Genomic DNA, 7,404 nt, shown 5'->3' on the forward strand with positions numbered 1-7,404 from the left:
TGTGATGTCCCAGAATCCAAAGTTTTTAAATCTTACATCCAAGTATGTACTAACACCAAGACCGTAAAATGTTTCAATCCCTCTGAAACGGTGTTGGCACTGTGCTGACAACACAGCAGCGAGCTTGTTACCCTGGGAATCAAGAGTTGCAGTTGACCGCAGAAGAAGAGTCACCAGAGGGATCCCTTTTGAAATAGATACATGTTTTTCGGCTGATACCTCCCTTGTAACTTCTTCAAACGGTCTCAAGGCATCCAGTGCAAGACCAAGCAAGGACCAATCTTCCTCAGTCAAGCAAAGTGAGCTCTTTCCAAGCAGGCAAAGAGCAGTAGTGACAGCTTCCTTCTGTTCAAGCAGTCTTTGAAACATGTAGAACACAGAGGTTCACCTCGTTTCAACAGACTGAATGAGCTTGTGCTCTGGAAACTTCTGTTGCTTTTGGATTTCTCTGAGCTTATCCATTGCGTTTGTGCTGTGATGGAAAAATGCTACGATAGCCCTGCACCTCTGCTGGATGTCTAAAAGCTCAGGGACGGCCTTAATTGTGTCTTCCACAATGAGATTTATTGTGTGCGCAAAACACGGGTAATGTGCCCACCCTGCTTTGCGCACTGCAGCCACCATATTGGCACAGTTGTCTGTTATCACTGCCTGGATTTTCATAAGGTTCGAACTACTCTGAAAAGTATGTGCATGTCAAGCTGTGGGGTGGCTCTGTGGAACAATTTAGAAACAGAAATAAAACAAAGTTGCAACATAAATTTGTTTAGAAAAAGGTACAAAGAAATATTTCATAATAAGTATATGGAAGAGGAAGCCAGTAACTGTGGATGATGGGGGGGAAAAAAAAATAAAAAAAATTGTGTTTTGTGTTATGCATGTGGTGTAAAGTGATATATTGTTGTTATACTGTAGTTATGTTACTGTATAGTATATATTATGGGGATGACTCTGTGGTATGTGGGGGCATATTTTGTGTATTTATAGGGATATCTGCACGGTTTATGCATATTATATTTGGTCATATTGTGTCATTATATTACAGGATGTTCTTTGAAGTATGACTTTAAAACTTAAAAAGGGGTCGGAATCTTTAAAAAAAAGTCTTCACTTCCTCCTACTCCTTTTTTCGAACTATGTTGATGTTTTCTTTTGTTTCCTTTGATTTATATTAACTTTTTTTTTTTATCATTTTTTCTTTTGTATGTACAAATTAGCTGCATAGGTTTTTACAAGTTCGAAAAATAAATTCATTCATTCATTCATTCATTCATTCATGTTCCATTTATCTGTAATTCTTTTTAACTCAGTGCAAATATTGTCGGCAGTGTGCTTCCCAGAAAAGGCACAGGTTTCAAGCACATATGCTTGCATTTCCCAGTTGTCGTCAATAACATGACATCTCACAATTAAATAAGGTTCTGTTGCTCCAGATGTCCACATGTCAGTTGTCAGTACCACACTGTTGGCAGCATCCAAGCATTTCTTCACTGTTGAGCAACAGTCTTTATACAGTGAAGGAATTTGCTCTCCTGTGAAAAATAAGTTCTTAAAGCCATCCTGTTCCACCACAGAGAGAGGATGAAGAGATGAAGATCCTTTACAATCATTTCAGCAATGCCCCTTGTAATCTCAATGGCTCTTGGCGAATCAGCTGGGTAAAATAAAACACATGAGGGTTATCAAATTTAGCCATATTTATATTACAGGTTTAAGATAGGCTATTTATCTTTCCATGAGTATGTAGCACATAGTTCCATTAACACAATCAGGATTTATTTCAACTGACTAAATATATGAAAATAGTTTAATCGCTGTTAAAATGACATCTTTGACCACCAATTGCACCTTGATTGCAACATCCAATTATGCTGTAAATACCAAAATCTTAACTTCACTTCTGTGAAACAGTTACCTGGATATTCTTGAGGCTTGCGTTGAAATGCCTCAGGCAGAGACGTCTGTCTCTGTGTCGGGGGTCTGGTTGATTGGGGGTCTCCCTCCTCCTCAGCTCCGTTTACTTTGCAGCTCTTCATGCTCTTTTTAGTTAGCTGCTTTTAAATGTTTGTGCAGGTTCGTTGTGTTACCACAGTAGTGAACTGACTTCTTGCACACATTACATGCTGCAGTCTTTGTTTTTTCTGTCCGCCTTCGCTCAGTCTCTCGCTCTCCCTCCCCCCCCCCCCCTCCCCCCGCAGTGAAGAGCAGGGAGAAGGGGAGTGGCACAGAGCGCTGGAGCGGAGTGAGCTGTTTGTTGGCACAGAGAGCCGACAGCGAGGCGCTGACAAACTCTGCCAGAGCAGAAGAAAAAAAAAAACAATCGATCTCAACATGCTGGTATCGATCCGATACCAATACCAACTCTAGTGTCGATACTATCGACATTTGGATCGATCCGGCTCTCTCCCCTGTTTCCTCCTCTGGGTGTGTCAGAGGACAGAACTGGACTTTGTCTCCATCAGATCTGAGAGGAGGACAGAGAGGGACACAGAGCAGCTTCTTCTCTCCTCCAGTTTCCTCACATGGAAAAGAGTCTGAAGAAGATGTGAAGAGAGTTCAGGTGAGAATCTGTCAGCTCTTTAGAAGCTTCCACAACGGAGCAGGAGACTTTTTAACTTCTCTTTTTCTCTTTCATTCTCACCATCACAAACCTGACAGCTGCTTTCTTCTCATTCACCTGCTGGAAAAACATTTAAACCAACATTTAACTCTTTCTTTGCTGTTTTGCTTCGGCTGATTTTTTTTTAACAAATTAAGTATTCATACTCTCGGTTTCTGCAGTGGGCGGGGCTGCAGTCCTCCTTCACTCTGATTGGCTCATTTTGATGTCAGTCTTCAGTGCACTGAAATGGCGACAACGCGCTCACATGCACGCGCTCAGACACACGGTGTGAGTCCGTGACTCTCCTCTCTGTCCTGAGACCTCTGAACACACACCTCGTGTAGAAATGAACTAAATCTTCCTCTGCTTGGTGATTTTCTGCTGGATCAGGTGTTGGAGGCTTGTGGACGTTCAGAGTTTAGATTCCAGCTTATATTACCGTCAATATAATCTGCCAAAATACCATCTGCAACAATGAGTAATACCTTTAAAAGCCAGCAGTAACTTCAACTTATCTGAACTAAATGGTTGTAACACTGATCATTAAACAGTCATGTCCTACTTTAGACACCAGAGCTGCTGATTTTCATAGGAAACACAGATATATATTTTGATATTGATTCTGCAACGTTTACAAATGATGTTCATGAGATAAAGAATCAAAAGTCACTCCTCAACTAGCAAAGCCTGCCGGGACCAAACCTAACTGTTCACTGAAAGAGGAACAGCCTTATTACATATGGCACATATGGACATATAACACACACACACACACACACACACACACACACACACACACACACACACACACACACACACAAATACTGATTGGCATTAAAACAGAAGTACACATACAGGACCTACTAAACAATCTAAGGTTTTCTCACAAGATATTGGCATTAACGTAAACATGTCCAGGGCGTCGAAACATAACCAGTGTTTTGCGTTTGTTTTGTGTGACACACACACACACACACACACAGATGTGTTTTCACCATATTGTTGGGGGACTCCTTTTGGGGACAGAAGTCAGGTCTCCTTCAGAAACATAATTCAACAGTCTTTTGAAGATCAGACGTCAACATGGTCATATTTAACTGTGTGTGTGTGTGTGTGTGTGTGTGTGTAGGTGTGTGTTCTGCCATGGATCAGTGTGAGGACAGAGAGGAGGGAGTCCCTCCCTCTAAAAGGACTCTGTGTGGAGAACATGAGAACCAGACCACAGCTCAGAGGTGAGACTCCATCTTTAACTGTCCACCAGTCTTCTTCACATCATCTTACTGTGTGTGTGTGTGTGTGTGTGTGTGTGTGTGTGTGTGTGTGTGTGTGTGTGTGTGTGTGTGTTTCTAAGACCTTTGTATTTTTGTATCAGCCTGAAGTTGAACCCGTTTTAGACTTCAGAGGACAGTGAGTTTTATTTCCTATTTTATCCTGAATAACATGTCTTTATTGACAAAGTGATGTTATTGAAACCAAAGCATTACTAAAGTTTCTAACTGTTCAATAGTTCTCACTCAGAGAATCATCAGAGCCTGAAACTCTCACTTCTTCCCTTTATCCTCCAGTCTTCCTCCATTTTTCCACTCAGTCTTTTCTATTTCATCCCTACTGACCGCCAGAGGCGGTGCTTAAAGCACTGGAATGTTCCCTTCGCGCATGCGCAGTTCGAGTATGTATACCAAGAAACGTCACTCGTGACTCCGCGGGTAACCCCGGAACCGTATAAATACCGGTTCCCTGACCCGGAATCGGCTCCGAGTTTCTTCTCGCGTACAGTTCGTACACATTGTGGATTGCGGGACATGCCTGCACGGCATCATGACGCACCGTCGCTGGGAGCCTTGTGACCATGTAGGTCGAGCTGCCGATGCCCTCCAAAGGCTGTGACGTGTTGCGGTCCCGTTCACCTGCTCTGCAACGCTGAGGCAGCGTTGCCTACAGTGAGAGATTCATTCATAACCTCCGGGCAGAAGATGAGGTTGCTGAATCTACAACTCTTCCTGACTGATGGGGGGTTGCGGGTCGCTCGCCCCGGGTTTGTTTGATGACCGCGGCCGTTGTAGCGTGGTCGGTGTTGCTGGGGCTCAGGGACCCTACTCGCGCCCTTCGCCCGGCTTCAGGAAGTGTGCGGCGGTCTGGCTGGTGTGATACTGTGCTTCTGACTATTGTAAAGCCGCATTTGAGCTCCCTGCTGTGCGAGGTGCTGCGGCCGCGGTTGGCGAGGAAGCACGGCGGGTGGCGGCGTACGGCCGCTAGTTCAGCTAAGCAGCTAGCCTGTGATGTGTGTTGCGGTGTAAGAGGCCAGCCGCCTCTTGCAACCGGCTGCTGAGTGTCTCTCTGCTCTGCTACTGGCGGATACAGCCACTCCCGCGGGTTACGTCATCGCTAGCAGGTGGACGCTGTGGGCGAGTGGTAGCATGCGGCTGCTAGCGTGTAGCTCGGCTGAGCGGCCGATCAGTGATGTATGTTGTGGGCAGAAGGCACAGTCTCCTCGTGCACAACCGTACTGTTAACGTTACGTGCGTCTGCCCTATCACACGCACCTCAGCTCCGGTGGGTAGCAGTTGGCAGACAGGCGGAGGAGCCGCCGCGCTCCTCCTGCCGCTCAGCTTGTTCCAGCCTCTGTGTTCGTGTGCAGGCCAGGTGCGTATCACTGTTTGCTGAGGCTGAGGCTGAGGCTGCCCCCAACCCCCCCCCCCCCACCACCACCACCACCACCGCAGTCGGGACGGGGCCGCTCTGTGTTTTGCCTGAGTGGCGGCATATCCGTCCGTTCTTGGTGCTAATTAGCGACCATTGCTGTGCGGCCAGTGTTCCGGCCTGCTGCCCAGTCCTTTCCCCGCACCCACTTGGTTTTCTGTGCAGGTGGCTTACGCCCATTCCCTCGGCTTACGGTGCTAGCATCTCCTACCCCGGGCGTCCGTTCCGCCGACGGGCTCAGCTGCGGTTGCTGTGCAGGCGGCGTTTGCCTCCTTCCCTTGGCTTCCGTGCTGCCATTACTCTGGCCTGCTGCATGTGCGCAGCACTGCGGTCAGGCAGGAGGTGAGAGAGAGCCGCCTGTTGGCCGCTCCCTCTGCTGCTTGTGGATGGTGTCTGGTTTGGTTGTGCAGGCGGCATGCGCCCCTTCTCTCAACTCAACCTCCGCAGACAAGACGTGGTGCCTCTCACAGGGGTGTTACCTGTGGAACCCCCCCACAGGGGCCACGACCGCTGTCCCAGTAGCTGTGGTCCTGTTCATCTCAGGGAGGCGCGGTGCGACGACCCGTGCATGGGCTGTGGCTACATGCCCCATGCGCGGCAGACATGCCCCCCCGAGGGTTTGGGGGTTGGACTCTGGCAGCCATGTATGGCGTGGCTGAGGCCGGCCTGGAGCATACGCCGATGTAGGGCCAGCTATAGCGTCCCTCAACTTATTGCACCACCGTTGTTCTGGCCTGTTGCTCGCACCCGCCCTGGTTGTTGGGTAAGCACTGTGGCAGGGGGGGGGGGGGGCAAGGGCTCCCTCCCTGGACGGTCTGCTGTTCTGCGTTTGCTGTGTTGGCGGCTTATGGCCCCTTTCCGCAGCTTACCGCATGACTGTTTCGTTGATTTTACCGGTGCGCGTGCATTCCCTGCTTCTGTCGAATGGTGCCACTATGGAGGCTGTTGAAGGAGGATGCTGCTGGGCAGCCGTTCCCTCTCCTGGATGGGGCCTTCGCTGGGACCCTGGCCGGTGGTTGGCGTTTGCTGTGCAGGCGGGGTGTGCCCCCTTCCTTCAGCTTACTGCATCGCTATTGTTCTCTTTCTTCTGGCTGCTGTGTGTACCCCCTCCCCCGCCCCTGGCGGTGGGATTGGCGGCGGCTGATGGAAGAGGGGCTGCCGAGGGCAGCCGTCCCTCTCCTGGATGTGCCTCGGCCAACTTTCTGGCCAGTGATTGAGGTTTGTCTGTGCAGGTGACACAAGCCTCCTCCCTCTGCTTTTCTATGCTGGTGTTCTTCTGGCCTAGTTCTGCTCCGATGGCACAGCAATGAGGGTGCCGCTGGGTGGCTGTCCCTTCTCTCCAGCACGCCCTGGGCTGGCTTTCAGGGGCTTGGTAGTACCCTCCCCAGGCTTATCGCATTGCCGTTGTCGCCCTGTTTTTTGCACCCGCCATTCCGGCGGGTGGCATTGTGAGGGCGGCGGACAGAACAGGAGGCCGCTGGGCACTCCACATGGGGGTGGCTCTCTGAGCTGCTAGCCGGTGATTTGTGTTGCACCCCCCGCTCTGGTGGGTGGCACTGCTATGGGGGCTGATGGAGGCGGGGGCTGTTGGGCAGCCATTTACCCTCCTGGACAGTGTACTATTTGTGCGCTCCTCACGATCCTCGCTATGGCGGCATGACTAGCGTTGGTCAGCCGTGGGTTGTAAGCTGCATGTGCTGCTTCCCCTGCATTGGACCCCGAGGTGGGGGTCCCCACGCGGGGAGTGTTGGCTTCCAGCAGGTGGTGTCTTGTAGGACGGAAGGGAGTTGGGGTCGCCATGCAGTCGCTCCCTCTCCCAGATGTGGCTCTGCTACTTTGCTGGCATGATGATGTTGCATTGGCTGTGCAGGCGGCGTACGCCCCCTTCCCTCAGCTTCTCGCACTGGCCCGGCTTGTCCGACCGAGCCGTGCTCTTGGTGTCGGCCCGGAGCCTGTAGCTGGTGATGACCCTTCCCCAGGCTTTCTACGGACCCGGCTGTGGTGGTCGGCGACCTGTTTGGCCAGCCTGCAGATTGTCTACCTGCAGGGGCCTCACGGCACTGACCGGCGCCCTTTCCTGTTGGACTCCCCCACCAGGGGTG

This window comes from Salarias fasciatus, chromosome 15, assembly GCF_902148845.1.
Source record: "Salarias fasciatus chromosome 15, fSalaFa1.1, whole genome shotgun sequence".
In the NCBI taxonomy this organism is placed as follows: Eukaryota; Metazoa; Chordata; class Actinopteri; order Blenniiformes; family Blenniidae; genus Salarias; species Salarias fasciatus.